Consider the following 24,133-nt stretch of genomic DNA (forward strand, 5'->3'; position numbering starts at 1 on the left):
CCAGAAATATGTTTTACATTCAGCACTGGCTGAAAGTTTCTCCACTAACAGCTTGAAGTTTCTATCTTTATCAATCCATACTGTGCTCAGAGCAACATGATTTCACACATAATTCTGTTGAAAACTGCTTTTTACAAAGACATGTAACTGCCAGCTTCTCCTGTTGATTTTAACAGCCCACAGAACCACATCAGAAAACTTCTGATTTTGTCAGAGAGTGTTTTAGTTTGCCTTCTATTTTCTAAGACAAATAGAAAAAAAATACTTTCCTAAGACCACAGTCAGGGTAGTCTTTGCCTCCATTCACACTCAAGACTAAACACTTTTCAGCTGAAGGTAACCAAAATGTCTCTTGGCATCTGTCACACCCAGATTTCCTTCCAACCCTCAATAGGATGGTACACTATGGAACAGGAAGGCTAGTGCATAGTTGGGTCTTACCCCAAGATGGTATCATAACAAAACTAGGCATATATTAAAATAAAACCAGAAGATCCAGAGAGGAAACATACTCAAGTCCTAGTGTTTAAACTTTGTAAGTCAATTAGTTTTAACATAGTTTTGTGATTTTTTTGTTACAAAATTAGAGAATACATTGAAAATTGGAAACTGTAAAGATCCACTAGTATATAAAATATAAAAAGTAGTACCAGCTGCCTTTTCCTTTCCTAACAGGAACAAAAGAATACATCTTCAGAAACCCTGTTAACTATGTGTGTTAATAATCAAGCATAGGATTCAGGACCAAGGCTTGCTGTTGAGTCAGTAATGACCTTGTACGTCATTACAATAGCAACAAGAAATCTCGTCAGTGATCTTTCCTCCTCCATACACGTTAGAAAATACAGTATGACAATATTACACACCTGCTCATGTTAATGAAACTGAGAAGCCCATCAGAACCTGGGGTGCATTCTGCTCAAGAAGCATGTCCTGATGCTCACGGGACTGTCAAGGGCAGGTAACACCTCTCCCAGAATCACAGCAGCTTTGAACATAGCACATGTCAATGAAAAGGTAAAAGATTAAAGCAAGAATTACCAAACTTGCATGTGCTTTAACATGATCCTTCAAAACATTTTAAGAGGTCATATGTACTTTGTTTCTGATAATTTTTTTTTTTTTTCCTGCTAGAAAGATTCTGGTAAAATCCTAGTAAGCCATAAACAGAAACCACTAGAACACTTGGTCTACTGAAGAATACATTCTATCATTCAGCCACACAAGTTGGAAAAGAAAAAGAGAACACATAATGGGTTTAAAAATATTATGACAAATGAGTAATATAAATTTGAAAGTGCTGTACAGATATATTAGGGAATCTCAAAGCTGAGGAGGGAAGAGAATATGTCTCTTTTACTCAACTTTAAAACCACCAACACATAGAAAAAGAAATCAGCATATGGTCCAACAAACAGAGAGAATGCAATCCTGATACTTATGCAATAAATATCAGAGTACAGCACTACCCAACTCCATAATATTGCTCATCTCAACACAGCAGAACACTGAACCATCACATTACGTAGGCTTATCTAACATACAGGAACAGAATTAGGAGACTAGGTCTTTTTTTTGGTTTGGTTTGTTTTTTTAAAGCTATTTCCAACATTAACTCTTCTCTCACTGTCATTACAAAACATTGCTAATATTATTCCTCTCTATAAAACCAAGAAAAAATCCAGATCAAAATCCACAAAGTTGGATTGTTCAGTTCTCATCAATGTAAATCGATCTTTGAAAAACTGTTCTGAAATTTTTAGGGAGTGAAGAGTGGGGGGGCGGGGGGAAATCCATAACAACCATTGCACTACAACTATATCAGACCAGAAAGAGGTTTTAGATTGTAGAAGGAAACACCTGCTCTGTATGCAGGAACATTTTGTAAAGTCGATTTCCAAATCTCATGCAACTTATTGCCAAACTCTCCCATTCTGTGGTTACACTAGTGTGATTACACAGGTTACCCATCTGTGGTCACACAGTTCCCTGATCTTTCTCCATTTAACAAAATGGAAACAAAAACTCTTACCGAGGTTTGTAAAGTGACTGTCCTTGGTCTCAATTACAACTTCTAAGGAAATCCTGCTGCTCCAAAAGGATCAGAAAGAGTGTTTGTACCCAGCTTTCTTAAGTCACATGTGCACACATACCAAGCTATGGGAGCACTGAGCTGGTGATTATCACAGCACTGAAATCCAACATGCTACAGAGGACGTCTGAGAACAGCAGATCTGGCATGGAATTTCTGAGATGGAAGTTCAAAATGAAAAGTTTCAACTTCTCATTTTCCTCTTAATTTAGCTCCCAACTTAGTTAGCATATTCTGAAATTCAGTCTAAACTTGAATACACAGTCAGTCATCTTGATGTTACATTTGTCGGTACTGACAAGATAATTTGCTACAAAAATATCTGACACTCAGACAAAAAAAACCCACCACACAATAGTGCTCTGAGTTCAATTATAACACACACAACTGCAAAGCACCTATACATCACCATTTTATCTAGATCATTCTTGGTTCCCATGCTACAGAAATGTTTTTGTGTAGCATTTGCAGTTTATAATTGGACATTTTCAATATATTCTAGAAGTTAAGGGTCAGGGGAGAAGTTCAACTTTTCCATATTTTACTGAATGTATTACATTTAGACTTATATGACCTTTCTTTAAGTAGTATGTGTTCTCTAAAATGCAATATGTTTTTTTTCCAAATAAGGCTGAATATTCTTTATTTTGTGCCACAAAAAATGAGAGAAGCTGCTCAAATACTGGAGTCCAAAGCTAGAGAAATATCACCCAGTCCACAGCCTACTCGAGAAAACAAAAAAAGCCAAAGAGATACTTGAGGAGGAACACAATAAGAAGTTAAAATCCACTTACAATTATCAGAATACATTTTGATATATGTTTTCATCTTAACACATGGTAGATGGGAAAACATACACATATGTATATCCATATATATATCTATGGAAAAATATGTAAAAATACCTCTGCCTCTGAAATTATTTTGAACTGTCCTGCAAGTTCTAATAATGTTCTGAAAATTGAAACACGTTCTCAAGTGTTACCTTATACTTTAAAATGACTGAAGATTTCATTTTTGACAGTTTTCCTCAAACCAAGAAAAGCATTCAGGTTTTCAGAATACAAGAAACTAAAAGCATATTAAAGCCTGGGTTTCCACTGAAACCTCTAATCAACCTGAGCAAACACAGATCACACAACCAAGACCTTATTTCCTTTCTTTTTTTTCAATATTCCTGGTATGTATCAGACATGGGCTTTTTACCATGATATTTTTTCCTAAGTAATTTACTTGTTTGTAATTGTTACTTAACTAAGAACAAAACACATATGATGAATGACCTTTAATGTGCTGTGCAACCTCTCTGGTCATATAGTCCCCAGACAAGTCAAAAAATTGTTTCTTTATTTATAGTCTCCAATTTTACTCAATTTTGGTGTATTAAGTTCCCCATACATTTTTTCCTGCCCTGAACATAACAGGAATTGGTCTAGAGCCTCACTTGCAGCTGAGCTGCAAACAGTATTCTCTCTAACAGTATCAATCAGATATTTGTTGCATTAGTGGATATATTTAATTTACTGCACGCACTGCATGATTAAAAGGCATTATATTCTGGTGTTTATAGTTTTCCTACTTACTTTTTCAAGTAGGAGCATGTTTCTTCTGACACAAGATTAAGGTAAAGGTACAGTGACTTTCTTCCACTACTAAATGTTTCCTAGTCTGACTGCATAACTAGTTAGAAAACCAGATGGGTCCAAGTTCAGAAATAGTGATCAAAAGATGTATATTTAGACAGGTCACTCATGTGGAAGGCATACTTCCAGCGCCCCTAAGTATATTCAGTAACATGTCTTCTCAGAAATACAAGAACATGAGAAACAGAATGAAGCACCGGTAGAAGGACTTTATCAAGTAAAACCAACTTTCTTTTTTTTTTTTTTTTTTTTTTTTTTTTTAATATGCTTAAGATATGTTATATCACCAATTGAAGAGACCAAGCCAGAGCAGCAATCTTCTCTACCCCTATGTCCAGCCACAGTAGCTCTCTTCTGCAGGAACCTGCAGCTGTAAATGTATTTCCAGGATGAGATAGCACTGACAGGAAGTGGATGCCCTATTCCCAGCAAGAACTGTCACCAGAAATGTGGGGGCCTGCTGCTGCTTAAAGTGCTGGTTCAAAGAAGTTTAAACCTCTGTGGTATTTGTTTTCTGCTTCATTGTCCTTACAGAATCAGCCAGCCATTTTAGTTTGGCTCATTACAAGAAAGAAAAGTCCTCCAAAAACTTAATTCAAGTTTTTTCCATGAACACCAAGATTAAAAACCTCCAAGCAGTTGGGAAATTAAGACTATTTGGATTGATAGCGATTACTGTGACAAGAAAACATGTTGATTTAAAATGTACTTGATAAAGTTCAATATGATAAGTAGTTAGACATCAGAAGTAAAAATTAAATTACCCAATTATGAAGCTAATCTCTTTTGCTGTCATTCTGGTAAAAGTTAAATTGCATGAGAGAAATTAAAAAATAAGACAAGCATAATGAGACATAATCAAGATCTTATTATCTTAGCAAGGCATTCTGAATTGTCACATAAAAACCCAACATTTTCAGAATGGTGAAACACAAAGGGTAGACACAACAATGTCTCCTGGAGAAATATTTTAAAAGTATCACCAGAACACTGCCAGTTGATACCAAACAGCTATAATGCACAGTTTCAGTGATGTTACCATTTTTCACTTGTTCTATTGCACTTTCCAAGAAAGCTTCTCAAAGAATTTTACAGACACCTTTTTAATTTTTGAAGTAGTTCTTTCACCATTGCCAAGTTGGTTCCTAATTAGTGCTACTGATCAGCAGAGAACAATTGCTAAGAAGAAAATGAAACTCTTGTACTCTGAGGATTACATTGGAAAGACAAACGTGGAAGATTGCAAACTCAGCTTGGCCTTGCACTTCTATGCCACAACAATTTTCTTCAGACTACAAGTTTCCTCTTTGAATTAGAGCATCCAATTAATTTTTGAATTTACTAAAATAATAAAAAACTATAGTTTCCAAAATTAATCAAGGTTTAATTCAGATTAGGGTTTAGACCTTCTTTCAGGTGTCTCTTCTGACACATAGTAAAACCCTTTTATTAGGCTTAGATTCTAGTCTGTTCTAAAAGGGTTTTATTCACTTTTATCATAATAACAATTCATGGTAAACACATTGTTGATTAAATGTTTCAGTATTATCTACCAATATGTAATATTGAAGTGGGGACTCATAACGAAGCTGTCCTTAGTCCCATCGAGTAAACAGCCTATGAGAAAAACCTTGAACTTCCACAGGTGAGGACTTGCTTTCAATCCCATTTAAGGGCAAGCTCCACTGCTCAAAGAGGCATTAACTCTTAAGAATTTTTATATTTGTGTCTGATATATTGACAAGACTTTTGATCATCTGTTAAGGCTCAGTTCACTAACCATTAAAAAAAAAAAAAAAAATCTGCACGTGTTGCCTTATGTGCAGCCAAAGGTCATTTCCAGAAGAATGCCAAACTATTTACACACAGACATGCCTCTCAGCTTTCTGCAGAATTAGACAATTTAGCACATGGCCAAGTGACACAATGACAACAGGTCCATAACCTTTCTTGCAGGGTTTTTTCTACCCTTTCTATTAATAGGTGGGGAGTAATCTGGCAATGTGCTGTGTGTGTGGCCTGTTGATTCTCAGACTCCTAATGAAAATTAAGATCTAATTCAATTCAATTGTTTTTTTGGTTTTTTTAAGAAAAGTTTTCAGTCTCCCTAGAGACCACTCAACATTTCTCAGAAAACTACAATGCAGCTACTTCAGGCTAGCAGGAAATAGTGATGGCAGCTATAAGAATTTGACAGAAACCTGCACAAGGAAAGAAAAGTCCTACTAGGGTGTCTGGCAGACTGTAATGTGAACAAGCACGTTCTACAATATTTTGCTTCCATAAAAGAAATGTGGCAGCAAAATTATATACAGTTGACCTCAGACTATTTATTCTACTTGTGAAGTTGCTATACCTCTGTATGTTTTCTTCACAAAAGAGAAAAGAAATTTGCTAGAAGGCTGCACATTAATTACTATTTCTTTTCCACTTCTCTGCATGCCTAGTTGCACAATGAAATTGATAACACTTCAGTAAAATCGATCACAATAAGTATATGTTTCATTAACATATCAGTCTGATGTACTGGTATCAAAGACATCCTACTCCACATCTACATTCTGTTCCTCATTCATCTATAAATTAATTTATTCTCACTGGTGATTAAATGGGACATACACCTGTTGTGCTCTACAATGTAATTAAATATAATTTGATTTTATTTTTACTTCCTACAAAGCTGTAGCTAGATGAACAAAATCATTGCGACATCTAATTTCAGCCATTCCTATGAAAATTACTTCTTGCTTGCATTTATCTAGTTCTTTCTAAATATTCAGAGGGTTTTTTGTCTCTTTCAAACCGAAATTAAGAAAAAAAAATATATTAAGGACTGAGGGTTTTGGTTTTGGATTTTTATTTTTCATTGGTTTTGTTTCTTTTGTTTGTTTTGATTATTAAGAACAAAAAAAAAAGCACAGAAATTTTATTTACCTGGAGACTAGAATCTGCCAAGAAATTTTCTGTTGATACCATTTACTTTGACAAATAACATCTCAGCAGCAAAAAAACCTTGCCAAAATGTAATTGCTTCAATGAAATTCTCCTTAGAAGCAGGTTGTTGTTTTTTCTCCTCAGGGAGAACATTCTGGTCAAGATCAGTGAAGGAAATTCTTAAACAATTCCACATGGGAATGCGAGTTTCATCAAATCTCAGGTGAAAGTTATAATCACATGACCAGTAGTAATCCTTCAAAGGGAATTCCTCAAGCATTACAAGCATAAGAGATCTGCTCTTTATTAAATAATCAATGGGTTGAGAAGTGAATCATCCCAAAAAGCAGTTGTAGTAATTATCAGAATGATCATGTGACTGCATCATGGGTCCACACAAATAGGCCAGCTTCAGGTGGAAACACTGAGAGAAAGCATTTAAACAATACTAGATTTCATTTCCTGTAGTTAGGATAACTTCTGTTTGTCTCTTTTTGTATATACTTATAATGATTGTAAGTGCAAAATGCTTCTATTCATTGGTAGCACTATGTTTAAAGTTTTATTGTAATTAAAATGCTTTAGTGAGTACAAAAGTGATATTGAATAAAGTAGAAAAATAATTAGTATCTCAATCTGAGAAACAACTATTTAGCTTTTACAAGACATTGATTGCTTAAACAAACAAATGCTCTATCATTCAAATGTAATCACTAAATCTCATTTCGCCATTTTTTTTTAATACTTATTTTTTCCTACAAAGTATTTTTCAAAAGGTTTGTTTGTTGTTTTTTTTTTAACTCGAAATTCAACATTACTTCCTATAGAGATGCTAAAGGATTTGTAATTGAAGTCCCTATTTAGAAAGACATGAAGGCATATTTCAATATTGTATTTCCAATAATGCACAGGAAGATTTGGTAACACTGTAAGGTCGCAACTTGGGATATCGTATATGTTCTTCTACAGAATCTGAAAGGCTCAGTCTACCTGTTACAGAAGTAATTGCAGCACTAAAACAGAGAAGTACAGCAAGCTGATATGGAAGTCTGAAATAAGAAAACATTTGTTTTTCTAAAATTCACTAATTGTACAGCAGTATTCAGGAGATTTCGAGCTATTTCACTGGATTCTACTTCAGATGCAACTCACACAAGACTCTGAAATATGCAATGGATGTTCATTAGAGAAAGATAATTTTGACGAGAAATCATTATCAGGGCATAGGCAAAGTATCATGCAAAGTATCAACTACTTTGATTTAAAATGGGAACGATATTATCTTTTTAGAGGGAAAAGGAAAAAATAAAGAAGCTATGTATGCCGCGTTTATTTTTCTCTAAATGGGTGTCCCCATTCTGTTAAGTTTGGCTTACAAAATTCTACTGGATTCAAATTATATGTAGGGAACCAGTGAAATGAAATTTACTGCTGTTGTAAAAATTTGAGAGAGTAGGGAGGAGAGAAAGAAAGGGAGGAAAATTTCAACCCATTACAGTGATAACACTAGAAAATGTTTGCCCTTTTAAAAATTGTCTTTTACTGATGACATTGATCACTATCTATGTGCCTCTGCTAATATCAATCTAAGAAAAATGGCATTTCAAGAACACCTCTGCTTTTCAACAACAGCATGAATTTACACAGCCTGATAAAAAGATTGACACATTTTTCCTTATAGAGTATGTTTAAATTTTATATAAAGCAGCTGGCAAAGTCATACAAGACTGATTTCCAATGCTCAGCTTCTAAACCCACATTTAGGAATCTAAGTATGTAACTATAATTCTCAAGATATGGAAATCAAGCAGTCTTTATAAAATTCAGTTGTTGGCACTTTCAAAAATTGTCTATATAAGAGTTCAATGACACATACTCAAAAACCCTAAACTAGTGTTTCTAATACTGAGTACCATCTTTTCCTCATTTGAGAAACTAAGCTGCCACTCATTCAGTTCACAAAATTTGAGAGAGAGTTTGAACTTTCACAAAAGTTAGGAAAAAATTTCCTGGGGTACAAATATTTTGTGTTCCTTACATATCCTTAACAAGAAGTATTTTAAATTCTATCTGGCTGAATGTTTATGTCAAACCCCATTTGTAACTTTTGCTCAACAAGAAAGGACATTCAGAAAAATCTTTTTTAACCTGTGAAGCACCATTCACTAGATTCAATCGTGTTAAAAATAAACATAAGATGACACTGGATGATACTTCTATGTTTCCATAGTTACCTAATTTCATTTATTTAATTATTTACTTTTTACTAATGATACAGTCATGTAAAAAGATGTAACGACTATCAGGGAAAGAAGAAGTTCATCTGATAGCCTATTTTCCTGTTACTAGTCACACCTGCTAAGGGCAGTAATAGTCACACACTCATAGTTCTTGACAAGATCTTGCAAAATAACTACTGATTAGGATCAGCCCTCCCTTCAAATCCAGCCCCTGCCTCTTCCTGTGCTGTGGCAAGTTAGGGTAGTCAACATGGAGGCCCAGAAAAGGAGTCTGATTACTGCACATCTTACAGTTTCCTAGAACCAGTCCTAGTTTGAGGCTTAGGGTGGTTTGGGGAATCAATAAAATTCACATCCCTTGCTTTGCTATTCCCTCTAAAGAGTTATCTCTTCTGTCATTGTCTTGCATGCAAAGATTTTGCTATACACACACACACACACACACACACACACACACACACTCTGCCTGATCAGCTACCCTTGCAAGCACACTGCCTCCCGGCTGGGTTGGAATTAGTAACCTAGAAGAGCAAAAAGACAGCTTTCTGAACCTTATCTTTTTCTCTTTTTTGCCTACACGGTTTTATAATTTCTTCTGTATAGCAAATTCAGAGACTTTGTTTCACTGTGAAAATGAACAATGTTTTTTGTTGTTACAGAAAGGCTGTCCGTAATCCAGAAATTATCAATACTATTTCAGGCTAACTAATACTAAGGTCTTGTCTCCCAAGTATCTGGAAAATGGCGTCATAGTCACATACAGATCCTTTGCACAGTTACTGAGCTGTTGTCTTTGTGAGTGCTCCTCTACCTAGCAAAGTTTAAACCCAGTAACAAAACAGAGGATCACTGAAAAAGACAGAGAATGCAGAAGCAGTCGAGCCTTACCACTGTTCACCAATTTCCACCTTGTTTTTCAGACAAGTAAGCAAGCAGCCTCTACTCCTTCTAGACCTTGGCTACCCTTCATCCACTAGTGGTTTAAGATTGACCATTCCACTTTGCTAGGTAGAGGAGCACTCACAAAGACCACAGATCAGTAACTTTGCAAAGGATCTGTATATGACTATGACGCCATTTCCTAGATACTTGGGAGACAAGACCTTAGTATTAGTCATTAGCCTGAAATAGTATTGATAATTTCTGGATTATGGGCAGCCTTTCTGTAACAACAAGCAACACTGTTCATTTTCACAGTGAAACAAAGCAGTTGAAGAGGGGCACCTAACAAAGCTCCTGTCTGTTGTGTCATCTTGGAGTTGAAATACATCTGACAGTACAAAACTGAGTGGGAAACCAAGAGATGTTGAACTGTGAACCTCAGTCTTGAGCATCCAAAGCGATCATGCCTTTCATTTTGAATCTGTGGAAATAAAATACCTTTAAGTATTATTTTAAAATAAATCTTAAAAAAATCCATTTCGTCATGCATTCAAATTAAGGTCCTCACAGACAAATACTTGGCTATTTTGTAGTGTAAACCAGTATTTTTGGCTGTTACATTTTGTCTTTATTCTGAAAAATATTTTTCCCAAAGAAAAAGCAGCAAAGCAAGGGAGTAGGAGTTGCAAAAAAATTAATTGCTGTAGTTTTAAATTTTGAAGGAGAAAAGTTTCAGGTTCTAAATGGAAGGAGGAGAGGAATAATCCAGAAAGAAACACCCACATCAATAATAAAATCCAAAACACAAAAGGCTTTGGCTCATGCCTGGAGAACTGCAAGCAAAAGCTGAGGTGTGGAAAGTACATGTGCTCATTTAGTCCTGTGTATAAGTCATAATAATGGTGCTTTGTTTGGAACCGTACAAAACTCATATGTACCTGCTAAGCTGCATCACTGGCCCTAAAAATAAGGAGCCACTGAGCTTTGCTTCTGTGGTAATAGTTTAAAAGAGGTGTCAGAGAACCTCAGAAAACTGTAAATGCTAGAACCTGCTTAAAATTAGGGAAGCTTAAAAGTGCACAGCTTAAGGTGCTGTAGTCAGCTCCAGCTGAGTGTGCCATTCAGGTGCTTTTACAGCACTATTGTACAGAGTAATAACGTCAGTTTGTACTGCTTATACCCCTCTATTTTTGCAGTAGCATGTAGCCTTAGCTACCGCATTCAACACTGAATCCTACACTGCTAGCATACATTTAACTGCATTTCATGTCCAGAACTTTTGTTACAGATGCAATGGGAGATATAAAACACTTACAAAATTAGGACAGAAAGTGGAAGAAATATTTTTTTATAAACTGAGAAAAATACTGTAGAGGAATAATTTAGATATAAGACATAGGACTTCTATTGTCTTTTTTTTTTTTTTTTTTTTTTTTCAGAATGTAATGTGACAGCAAAAAGACAGAAAACCAAATTAAAAGATAGTGCAAGTTCCACTGGAATGGAACACCAATTAAGTAATTAGCTTGCCATGGATTATTCAGCATAATTTAGACAAATACTGTGAAGGGTCCTAAAAACTCTGCATATATCACACACAAATGCTTTACTGTGCAATTTCCTACTCTGTTCAACAGGACACCGTATTAGCATGAAATTATCTGACATAACTTTTGAATATTTTAGTTGCAGCTGCTTGCAAGCAATGCAAAGCAGGCTTATTCTTATGAAGTCTGCAGCAGAGAAATTGTTATTCTAATCTCAAGCTCATATAGTTTAAAAAATTTCCTGTCTGCTTTTCCATGCATCTCATTTCCAACTATATCTCTATCACAGAACCAGGCTGAAAGGGATTAGATGACATCATCAATCACTTAGTCTGCTAACAGGGTGACATCAGCTACACAGCTAAGCCACTTAATGTTCCTTAAGAGAAACAAAAGTTAAGTGCATCAAGTCACAGTAAAAGATTCTGCCTCGCTGCAAATCAGCATGGCTGGCCATTCAACAAAAGCTTCAAAAATTATTGAATTACTGAGTACTACTTATTATGCTTCTTAGCTAATTAGGATGCATGGGCTGACCTGGTAGACAAGTGCGCGATGAACAGAATCAAAGAACTATGCCCCCAAAAACATAGCAGTTTCTTTTCTGAATTAGCCTGCTGTTAGCCCAACAGTTCTGTTGTTAGTAAAGTTTTGGGAACACCCTCCTGTGCTGGCACATAACCTGTTCGATTCAGTCAATAGCCCTCTACACAGTTCCTGTCTGTCACCTTCAGTATCAGAGGAAACTGTAATTTCATGCTCCATTCAAAAGTATATTATGGCCTGACCACATGCTGATTTTTTGGATGAAACTCACATTTCACATCTAGGCAAAAAAACAGTTCTTGGAAATCTTGGCCAATAAAGTCTGAGTAATATGTAAATGTTAAACATAAGAAGGCATACCACAACAAAAACGAAACAATCCAGTATTTGAGAATAGATGGCAATGAAAGAGAATAGCTGAAAACTATCCATGTTACTTCTATTTTAATTTAAGCATATTGTGCTTGGCTCTATATATACGTAGTTGCTAAATGAAAAAATATTCTAGTGTGAGAGTTCACATCTATACACACTTCAAATATTGTTATATTTAAAAGAAAAATATGAATTATAATACTGCATCTATAAACAGTTGACTAAGTTCAGCAGTTCCATGTTCCAGATTTATCATTTATTCATGAAGACAGACCTTGAAATCACATAGACGCACCACAACCCCTCTCTCAAATAAATAAAACACAAGACAAAATATGAAAATACAGCACTGCTATCCCATGCTCTACTGCATTTGTCACAGAAGTGAGACTGTTGGTGAGCATTTCTTCATGGCTATTGCTGATATCCTGTTGCACAGATACATGAGCCAAGAAGCCATTTAGCCACATCAGCAGACAGCAGTGCTGGCAGTAACGAAGCCTGTCATTGCACTGGACTTTCATACCCCAGTACAGTGCCACCCTGATGGTTTCCGGATGGGAAACAGTTCATGCCCTAGTGCAAAACCAGCAGACACACACACATCTGTGAGCCTGAGAAGGAAATATTCCCTATTTATATTCTCTCTCTGTAGGGAAAAATATGTCAAACCATCTTTCACTGATGCTTTCAGCAGAGAAGAGTTCTGATAATAGCTGAAAGCAAAGGACTTTTTTTTCCTGTTATACTCAGGCAATTACAAAAGCTTTTGTACTTCTTATCCTCAAAGCACATGTTATGCTATGAACCAGTAACTGCTACACATCAAGTCTTGAAGAATGTGTAGTCTTAATACTAACACGTTGAGGCAGCAGTGAAAGAGAAGGCAGGACAATAAAGATAATTATTAATGTCTTAATTACTTAGGGGTAAAGGCCAAAATGCATGTAGTGCTTGAAATAGTCTAGTGAAGATGGGGAGCCTCCATTCAGAAAACTCCCACTATGTTGTTCTGTAGCATCCAAATAAAGCTGTTCTCTCTCTTTGGAGGCTTCCAGCTCTAGATATATATATATATATAGATCATGTCCACTTAAATACTGATTTTATACTGTTCATTAGAGGCAATCAGAGCAGAGACTCTGCAAAGTACAGTCCATTCATAGTCTCTAACAAGGTGGAGTGTAGAATAATTACAACCTGCTTCTTAGCACAACATTATCTCTTATTCACCAAAAGTAGCTGCTTGGAAGACTTTATCAGTCTGTTACGAAGTACTTCTAATCTATGAATCACAAGTGAGTTTGTGCCAACAGCTTCACCATTCTTCTTTCTTCTAGGATACAAGGTACATATTTTATAATCAAATTATTGCATCGACTTCCCTGGGCAAGCAGAAGGAACAGCATTTTACCCACCCCTTTGTAGAAGCAGCAGGGATTGGCATTACTGCATCAGCAATGTAAGGGCCATGGCAAACTTATAGTGTGAAGCGACTGGAGCCATGGATAAGCAGCATTACAATTGTGGGCATTTTTCTTCTGCAGCTGAATAAATTTGGTCACAAAAAGTAGTGAGAAGCAGTGGAGGGAAGGGAAAAGCTAGGAAGCAAGGTTAAAATAAGCCCAGAAATTTTGGTAGCATTTGTTCTCCATTAATTCTACCTTCTTTAAATGAATACATAACACCCAAATACCTGCATCTTCTTTCTTGCTGGGGATACAAATAATAGAAAATATAGGCTCCTCTTCATCTAACATAACTAAGCAAACAGAACATACTAGAACAGAGAGGATATAATTCTGCTTTTTCAAAATTGCAAACTGTTAACCATATTTTTACTGTTTCTTGTGTGTGTGTTCTTTTTTTTTTCCCCATTAGATCTGTCAGTATGCATCCAAAGGAATAAAAAGCATTCTGTGAACATGATGTTATTGTGCATTATTTAGTTAGCATATTCTTTCATAAAAACTGAGAGACATACTTCCACATGGATGTCGTTGAAATGTCAATTAGTTCTAAGTACATAACACTTGGATGATTAAAATTTCATTAGTCTCTCTGTTCTCTGAATAGTCTCTCCACAGCTTTTACCAGCATCTTTCTGGCTTCTAAAAGCAAAATTAAATGTATTTTACAAAGAAGTTGTCTGCAAGTGCTAGAGACAAAGAAAAAAGATTATGTTAAAAATGTTGAATTTCTTTACAATATTCACTGTTGAATATCCTTCTATTCCATTCATAAGTAACTGTGGGATTCAGCAAAAATGACATAATCCACTCGTTTTCTTTTGTTAAGAAAAAGATTTGAAATGTTATGAGGTTTTAAAGTCACTATTTCAATGGCTGAATTGTCCAACCTCTTCATGTAATTTTGTGAAAGAAACATGAAGCTCCTGGTGAGTTATGCTAAATGAAAATGCCAAATGAAAAGCCACTGAAAACAAAATCTGCCTTATGCTCTTTTTACCAAAGCTTATATGCTATAGAGGCTGCAATGTAAAATTCAATAAAATAGGAAAGGAAGGGAAAGAAAAACAAAGGAAAGCAAATACAATATTTTTTCAAATACAGCTGAAGGTAATTCATCTCAACACGAAATCCAAGATAAGAGAGTTTTTGTTGATTTAAGAAATTTACATATCCATCAGGTATAAGCTTCCCAACCTCCCTAACAAAAATAGTGTCCAATTGTACTACCTAGAAAGGCATGGCAGCTTTTAAAAATTAAACTATCACTATGTTTCTGTTCAGTTTCTCCCTGAGTGATTGAACAACCAAATTCTAACCTCACCATTTCAGGAGAAGGGAGGGGAAAGGATCAGTTTTTAACAGCTGCTACATTTCATCTCAATATTTAGCCAAGCAGTTTTTCCATGATAAGATGGGTATTTTTATAAATTATTTTTTACATACAAATGGACACTGCACATTCTGTGAATCAGTTCAAGCTGTATGTCGACAGTTTATAAAAAGCTTACTTTTACATATCTATTATAAAAAAGGTAATATCAAATGGTAATATTAAAAATCACCAGCTTCTATCCATTCTCCACTGCATAAATTAAAGATTACAATGTTATTAAACAAAAAGTAACATCAATAAAATACGATCTTCAGTGGAATGAGCATTCACAAGGCAGCATTTACATCTGTCCCAAAGCCACTGTAACCTCAAGATTCACACCAGGGCTATATGAATGGGCGGCGGCAACAAAGGCTTAGCACGTACAAAAAAAGGGCCTACACCAGGGGTGTGAAACTGATTTTCAGTTATTAGGAGTAGTTACATTTATACAGTCCTAGAATTATATTCAGCCCTCTGAAGGCAATTGTGAGGCTGATGTGGCTCCCGGTGAAAATTAGTTTGGCACCCCTGGCCTACACAATGGAAAGCACCAAAGCAAACCAGAGTACATTAAGCAAAAGGTCAATCCTTCAACACACTGATCCTTGGAAGAATACTGAGCAACATGAATTGTTATTAAGAGGTTCAATAATGAATGATGTAAAACAGACCTGCTCAACTTGTATGAACACACTAAACTAAATCAGAGTACACCCTGGCTGACAGGAATTGCTTTGACTTTTCTCATGAAACTGTTCACAGAATTTCAGACCTCAAAACCCCTGGAGCACTTCAGAATTTCCTCTGTGTAGTCATTGAATATTACGTGATTTTCATGTCACAAACAGATTTTTCACAGGATCAAGAAGACCTTTCCATATTCAGTTCATACAGGTTAGGTGATTCTCAGCTGGCAGGGTCCCTTTTTCTAGTGTTGTGCTAACTTTTGATTCCTGGTTTTCCCCCTCAGGTGACTGCCATATCCAAAAGTCTTTCTCTCCTTTGGATTCTCTGGCTACTTGGCACATCACCAGGCCATCCTAGCTGTCCTTGGATTTATTCATGAAAACAAGCATGACAATGTGATGTGACAAAGTTGTAGCTCCTACCCCACCTTACACTGTAATCAGCCAACGTGGGAAATGCAGTGCAGGTGCTCCTTCTTTACTTCAGCATCCTTCTCTACTTTTTTTATACAGTAAATAGGTGAAGTTATAGATAGACACAAATCTCCTCAAATACATTCAAGTAGACAGCAGATTCATTTCTCACCTGGCACTAGGAAAACCGGTAAGTTATTATATTGTTTCTTTTCTACTTTTCAGAAAGATAAAAATGCCTGCTTCCATAAATATATAAAAGAGAAGATAAAGAAAATAAACAACAACAACAACAAATAAAACACAACACACACCCCCCTTCTGTCCCCTATATTTACAATTCAACCAAAATTGATGCAGATGGTTCAAAGAGACTTAACAAAAATAGGTCAGATAGGTGAAGATCTGTGGCTGGCCAGTGAAAATCTGAGAACAGCCTGAACAAATACTCAGAAACTTAAATGGAATTGATGCTGTACTTTTTGCATACATCGTTGTTTTACACTAGGAGCCACCTATTATGTGAAAGGACAGGACATAATGACCCCAAAACTGCCTCTTCCATGCTTATGGCTCAAGGTATATTCCATTAAAAACAGAAGAAAAGGAACCCCCCAGAGTAGAATTTTTGGAGTGAGGAGGCCCTTGAGTCCTTAGCACAAAAAAAGACCCTGCCTTCCTTAAGGCTCAGCAAAGTACATTTGAAAAGTAGGTATTATTGAGAAATTACACTAGGGTAGATGTAAAAGAGAGGCTGGAAAGCAGACGTGTACCAGAAAGATTGAGAAGGTAAAGAAAGACAGGCTTTTCAATCTGTAGCAAGCCCTTCAATAAATTTCAAGAGCCTGGGCCATTGTTCACGTATCCAAACTGCACATTCCCACACTCTTAGCTCTTGATTATAAATATAACTTTCACACTTTCTTAATGTCAAGTAGCTATTGCTCTAGGCAAAGGAGCACTTAACATTCGTCTTGAGCATGTGAAATTTTGGATAAGGGGAAAAATCATCTAATTTTTTTTTCATTTGCAGCCCTGTTTAGAGTAAACATCAGTTGTCTCATCAGCTGCTATTATGAGGAAGAATATGCTCCAAGTGCACAGATGTGGATCATGGAAATAAGTTAGGCCTAAAAGATTTTTTTTTTAATTCTTTTCATAAAAAGAACCAAAGGAACAAGACTGAATTATGCACTGATTTTAATAATGAACAACATTGGATTACATTTTTCACTTGACAAAGTGGAATTTCTTCCCAACTGTTATTATTTTAGCCAATGTGTTTTAGAAAACATTAACCCACTGGTAACTCCTATGTCTTCAGGCTGGACTAAACCACAAGGGAGCATAAGATGACTTGACCAAATGTGCAGTACTGCCAACCCCTCCTCTGCCTAAGGAATTTAAAAAGTACTGAAACTCTCAAAAATATATTCTATTGATAATTTGGTTTACTCTCTTTGTTTTCTCTGAATTCTATAGAGGAAAAGGAAATGCTACAGATAATCTTAAAATCTTATATATTTTGGCAGCTGGATACCAAGGACTAACAGGGTACATTTCTAAGCCAATCATTCTTTTCTGAACAAGCTCAAGCTGCTCCTTTTATTCTAAGATAATAGCCATCACTGTTTTCTACATATAGGAAACTAAAATATTTATAGCACGTATCACAGATGTGAAAGACTTACCCGAATTAGAAATTCTCAGAACAAAACAGATCACAAAGCAAACCATCTCCCAGTGCTGGCTTCTGCCACATTTTCCCCAGTAGAATGGCTCTGGAAGCTGAGGGGTGTAGCAAAATACCCTGTAGAGTTTTTGGAAGTGCACTGGGGACAGAGGAGCACCACTCCTACCAAAAACAGGAAGGCTGTCCATCCTTGCCAGCAAGATGAGCAAACCAAAAAGGTAATTCCCAATTAGAAGACACCACTGTACATGAGGAACAATGATTATTTATATTAGTTTGTTTTCCTTCTTTCTCTAGGAAGATCTGACCAATCATCCACTCCTTTCTCACCCACAGATAGTTGACTCGTCCGAAGTAACAGAAATCCAAAGACTAGCTCATGAAAAACTCAAACTTGTCACTCCTACTCTACCTCAATTATTTTATTTCTCGGGCTCAAATGGTGGTTTTGTTCATATCAAAGCATATGGCACTTATCAGGGACAGCAAAGCTTACAGACACCAGTATTGTCCATGTGAAATCTGCATAAGAGGCTTATCTCTGAACAAAGTTTGAAAAGGGGGACAAGCTGATCAAAAGTCTGATGAATATCAGAGCATAAAGGCAAAGCAAGAGTGAGGAGGGAAAAATAAATAGTGGGAGCCGACGTAGGAGGAGAAATTGAATACAAGTACATCCCAATCCAAATCTCCTAAATTTCCAAGTTTGCAATCTTATAATAACTGGAAATGCCATTAATATTTTAGTAGTATTGTTCTAAAATAACAAAACTAAAAACTAAGAAAATATCTCCAATAAGATTGCTATGATTAGCAGTAAATTCAACAGTAATTTGATCTCTTTTTTCTTATCCCAATACAGGTGAGAAGATAATTATCTTTTTCCTCTCTGTTTTCCCTTCTAAAAAGTCAGTACAGTAGTATTATTACAGGAATGAGAAAGTCATCTTATCTTACATATTACTACTTCTTAATGCCGGAGAAATTAGTTACCTTCTGAATTTTGTGACAATTACTCATTTATAAAACGGTCCATTAAAAAACATAATGGAAGTTGGAGGGTGGGGGTGGTTTGGCTGTTTTAGGCAACAGGTGGTTTGTTTGGATTCAGGGTTTGTTTTGTTTTCTTATTTGACATATTTTTGGTGGTAGGGTAAAAGGAGAAGACAGGACAAGAAAGTAGGATTTTAAAGAACATATCTCTCCTCAACCCTATTCTTTCCCCAGAGTTGAAAGTATGCTGAGATATACATGAAAGGGAATTTGGGTTTGTTTTTTTTTTTTTTTTGTGAAGGGTACATAACCTAAGTAAATAATCTGCAAATAACAATAATGTGATATTCAGTAATTCACCGACTCCAAGAAATACTGGAACCAAAAAACAAATTGAAAAAATACACCAAAAAACCAAAGTTAAGTGTTGGAAACCATGTTATAAATGACTGAAGGGAGACTGAAGTCCTAATTGTGCTGTGTCATTAAAATAGGCTCAAAAGTGAGATAACTGTCTCATCAAAAATAAATTATTCCGTGTTACATTAATCTTTAGTAGAACTCTTCCATATAACTTTCAGTATTAGGAAGATTATTTTTACTCATACTCTATGATTTTGAAAACAGATATGTAAATAGCTTTATCCAACTCTATGTATATTTACAGTGATTCACTTACAATAAATAGGCAAAAATAATAAAACTTCATCCCTTGGTCTGATAATGAGGAAACAATCCACAGGATACATCTCTCCTGGACCCTAAAAAATTGTTTGGTAACCAATGTTTCTACTAATCAATGTTTGCTGCAATTTTCAGTCTGCACATTTGCTGTATGCAAGTCCTGTGCTCTCCCTCAACTCTGCACAGGGATTATACTGCTGTAAGCATTTTATTCACTGCAGGTCAAAGACAAGACCCTTCATGCAGTTCATATGCCACTAAAAAGGTCTCCACTTTTGGCTGAACTCTGAGTAAGATTAACATTTCTCTTATTTGTTCTTAATTTCTGACCATCCCATAGGAATGGTCAAGAATGTTTTTCTTCAGGAAAAACAGGAAATCATTCTTTCTTCTGTTTTGCCTGTGTTTGGGCATAACCAATGAATGAATGCATTTTCTATTAACAGTTATCTATGGTTTGACTACAAGTCATAACTGTATGACATAATACTTAAGTGACAGATCATTAGGATTGCAGCCTAGTCCAAGGAACCTTACTTCTGACTCAATAGTTCAACAATATAAAAACAGGTATTCCTTCTAGTTGCCCTGCCCTTCTTAGCTGGGCTGATTGCAACCTTCCAAAAAAGAACCATCCATTCTCTGAATTGTTTCATTGTTACATTACTCAGTCAGGTATTTCTATCTAATTCAACAGGATTTGTGATGGTTTTTTGATGCTTTGAAAATTCCAAGAGCTACTAATGGTAAAAGGAGATACACCCCTTAACTTCTGGGTTTGTTCTTTTTGTTTTTGTTTTGTTGTGGTTTTGTTTGTTTGTTTTTAACAGCATGTGGATTTGACCTCTTAATTATATTATAAAATCATCATTTTGTTTTATCTTTTTCACAGAATTAGGCATTTTTGTTAGCAATAAGAGATTAACATTTCAGTATGGAAATACATCCTGTTCTGTCACACAGTTAGTGAATTTCTTATCTGAGATTTATTACTTAGTGGTCATTTTCTTGGTACAAATCCCTGCTTCATGCTGTGGCTTAGGATGTCATTACAAGTTCAAGCAGAAAAAGAATTTTCACACTGTAGGTATTGCAGTCCCTGTTACTGTCTCTCAGTTCCCATAACAATGGGGACAAGAAATCTTGTAAACACACTCATTTCAATATGCCTTATTCCAGAGAAGTATGGAACCACTGGTGTGTTTGAGGGGGCTTTCTGAGTTTCAGGGGTTTTTTTAGGTTGTTGTAGTTTGGGGTTTGTTTTTATTTTATTTGAGGGTTTTTTTGTTGTTTTGGTTTGGGTGTTGGTGTTTGGGTTTTTTTTGGTGAGGGATTTTTCCTAAAGTAATAATAATAATAATAAATAATGCGAAACTATTATTTAGTATTTTTCCATATTTCTTAAGTATGTTTGTTTTTCAGACAGTCTTTTCCCAAGTAAAGCATAATTAAGCCGACTACTGTTGACAAAAGCATTACTCTCAAAAATGCTAGACATTGCTTCTCTGAAACAACATGCTTCTATAACTTTGCTTCTCTAGTTTTCAGAATCTTCTAACCAGAACAATGTAGTCATCTCCGCTTATCACCTCAATGAGAATTTTGGGACCTTGGAGAAGTCATTATAACAAGAGTACTTGTAATGAAAACTCACTAAATATTTTTGAATGTTTTTCGTGTCCTAGTGAAACTAGCAGAGCTCTCAACATGTTCTTTTTAGTCATTTGGTGGCAATATTTGCAAAGTACATGCAAAGTTTTTCTGCCATGTGAAAAAACTGTCCTTAACTCAGGCTTCCTCATTCACAGCATAAAAAGCATTCTTGCTCTGTGTGGTCAAGCTGTGTTTTATACCAGTAAATTAAAAAAAAAATAAATTGCTTTGTGGCCAGTAGTGTTAAGGACCAATAATATTAACCCCCATTGTTCTGTGTTCTCATAGTTTGTTTTAAAATAGTCAATTGCAAAATCTTAGCTAAAGCATTTTAGCTTTACAAATGAGCACACAAATATTTAAACATTCACCCTAACAAAAAGAAAGCCTCATGAACCTTTGAGTCTGAAAGATGCTGATAAATCTGCTGCAGACCAATAACACCAATTTGTTTTGCACAAAAAGGTGCTTTTTAAATAAAGAATTATTTTGGAAGCACAATTCAACCACAGCATTCTAAGCTCAGTATATTTTATATAATTTATAAAAAGGAAACACAAGAAACATATTAGCTGCAAACAACTAATGTGTTGGTGAACAATCTCTGCCCTTCTCTTACCTTATATAGATTCTGAGAATCTGTAAAGATTCTAAGTGATGATCATTCCCACTTCTTAATAAATCCATGTGCTTGAGAACTGCTGCATTACCTTACGAAAAGCTCCATCATCATCATCAGTTCTCTACAATGTTAAGCTCCACATTAGTTTTCACCTGAGCAAATTTTTTTTTTTTTTTCCCCTCCTCCCCTTTTTAGGTTGAGGTTATCTTGGCTTTTACATGAGTTTTAGGATACACAAGTTACAGGCTGGAACAATTCAAAACCAGGTGAGTGACAAATGAGAGGGATCTGGGGGAATGGAGCTAAGCACAGGTCACACTAGAAAAATTTCTTCCATCTTGCTGCCCATGCAAAGCAGGCCAGTGGTCCTCTGCCAGACATAGGATGGGCTGTGTGCATTCTCTTTCTAATTGCACCTTCAAGTGGCACTAAGCACTTCAGGCAAGAAACTGATGTAGGAGCCAAGCCAGCTGTCACAGAGACCCCCCAAAAGTCAATTTAGGCAGGCAACAAGCTCCAGACAAGACTTTGTTCTAACCAGAAATGCTTGGCAGAAAACCAACTACAAACAGGGTTTATCCAAAATTGTTCAGCACTCCAACAACATTATACAACACAGGTTTAGATACCAGTTAAGAGTTCAATTTCTACACAGGTGATTCAAACTCAAGGGGATCAGATCCCAAAGGTCTAGGGTGATGATTCAAAATGCACATCTTTCCACTCTTTTACAAAGTGAGAACAAGAACTCTCAAAGGTATCCAGATTGCTTACCAGGTCAGCAAGGTGTCTCAGTCCCAGGAAAAGTTCCTTAGATGGCCAGTCTAAGGAGGAGAGTCTTTGACTACAGATCTGCTGCTCCAAGTAAGACAAAATCAATGGGCGTATCCTGTTGGCTCCACTTATACCCAAGTTGAATCTGACCTGTGGTCATTATGAGCATCGTCCAGAAGCTTCTAAGCTTCTCTGCACCTGGGCATCTCCTTGGCTGAGGACCCTGTCTGTTGACCGGGGGTCCCACCCCTCCTGTTCCCCCAGCTGGTGGAGATGAACGTGAGGAGTTGCCGAGCCCCGAGGCGAGAGGATGTGACTGTCCGGAACTCGCCTGGAGGACAGGCACAAGGGGCACAAAAGGTGCTAAAGAGACCATCAACTGCCCTATTGAAACCTCCAGACCTCATGGCAGGGCGGGGGTTGTGTGCAACTGCCACACCAGCCATCCAAAAAAACTCAAGAAGCCAGGAAGCCAGGAATTAACATCACACTATGGGTACCAGGTTTTAGGCGGACCTGGCCCATGGAAGGCAGACTCGAAGTAAAGACCTGACAAGGCTGGTGCAGAACTGGGGTCTTCCTGGGGAGTGGGAATTGGGGTTAAGCCAGCAGTAGGGAGAATCACAAATCCAACTGGGAAAATGAGCAGCCACAACACCACCATTTGGATGAGGACAGCATATCACTACCTCTAAGAAGTATGGCTAAAGTAGCGTTCAACAACATACACAGCTCTGACAAACAACTTTTAAAGAAGGCTCAAAAAAGTGTAATATCACAGAATCACAGAATCGACTGGGCTGGAAAAGACCTCAGAGATCATTGAGTCCAACCCTTGGTCCAACTCTAGTCCGTTTATTAGATCATGGCACTAAGTGCCATGTCCAATCTGAGTTTAAAAACCTCCAGGGACGGTGAGTCCACCACCTCCCTGGGCAGGCCATTCCAATGCCTGACCACTCTCGTTGTAAAGAATTTCTTTCTAATATCCAGACTAAATTTCGCCTGGCAGAGTTTAAGCCCATGCCCCCTTGTCCTATTGCTAACTGCCTGAGAGAAGAGACCAATCCCCACCTGGCTATAACTTCCCTTCAGGCAGTTATAGAGAGTGATGAGGTCACCTCTAAGGTGGAAATGGTTTGTATGAAAACCTCCCTTGATCAGCCAATTCTTCCAGAACACCGTCCTTTCTCTGGGCTGGCCACCTATCCAGCCACTTCCCTTATAGTTGTGAACTTGAAAGTCAAACTGTATAGCGTCTTCTCTAGGTCCCTACGAAAAGGGGTTTCTTTGTCACCTCTGAGGCTGTTGCGACCTTTCCTCAGATGCTCGCAGTGAAAGGTGAGCTGCTTCAGGAAAAACTAATATTTACCAAATCACATCAGACTATCTGTGGATACAACAGACTGATGTCTTGATAGTCTGTAGTGAGTCGCATTTTCTTCAAATCCATTCCAAATGAGTAAATAGCTGCTCCTTGATATATTCATTTAGTATATTCCATTTAC

Source organism: Nesoenas mayeri (assembly GCF_963082525.1).
Source record: "Nesoenas mayeri genome assembly, chromosome: 4".
In the NCBI taxonomy this organism is placed as follows: Eukaryota; Metazoa; Chordata; class Aves; order Columbiformes; family Columbidae; genus Nesoenas; species Nesoenas mayeri.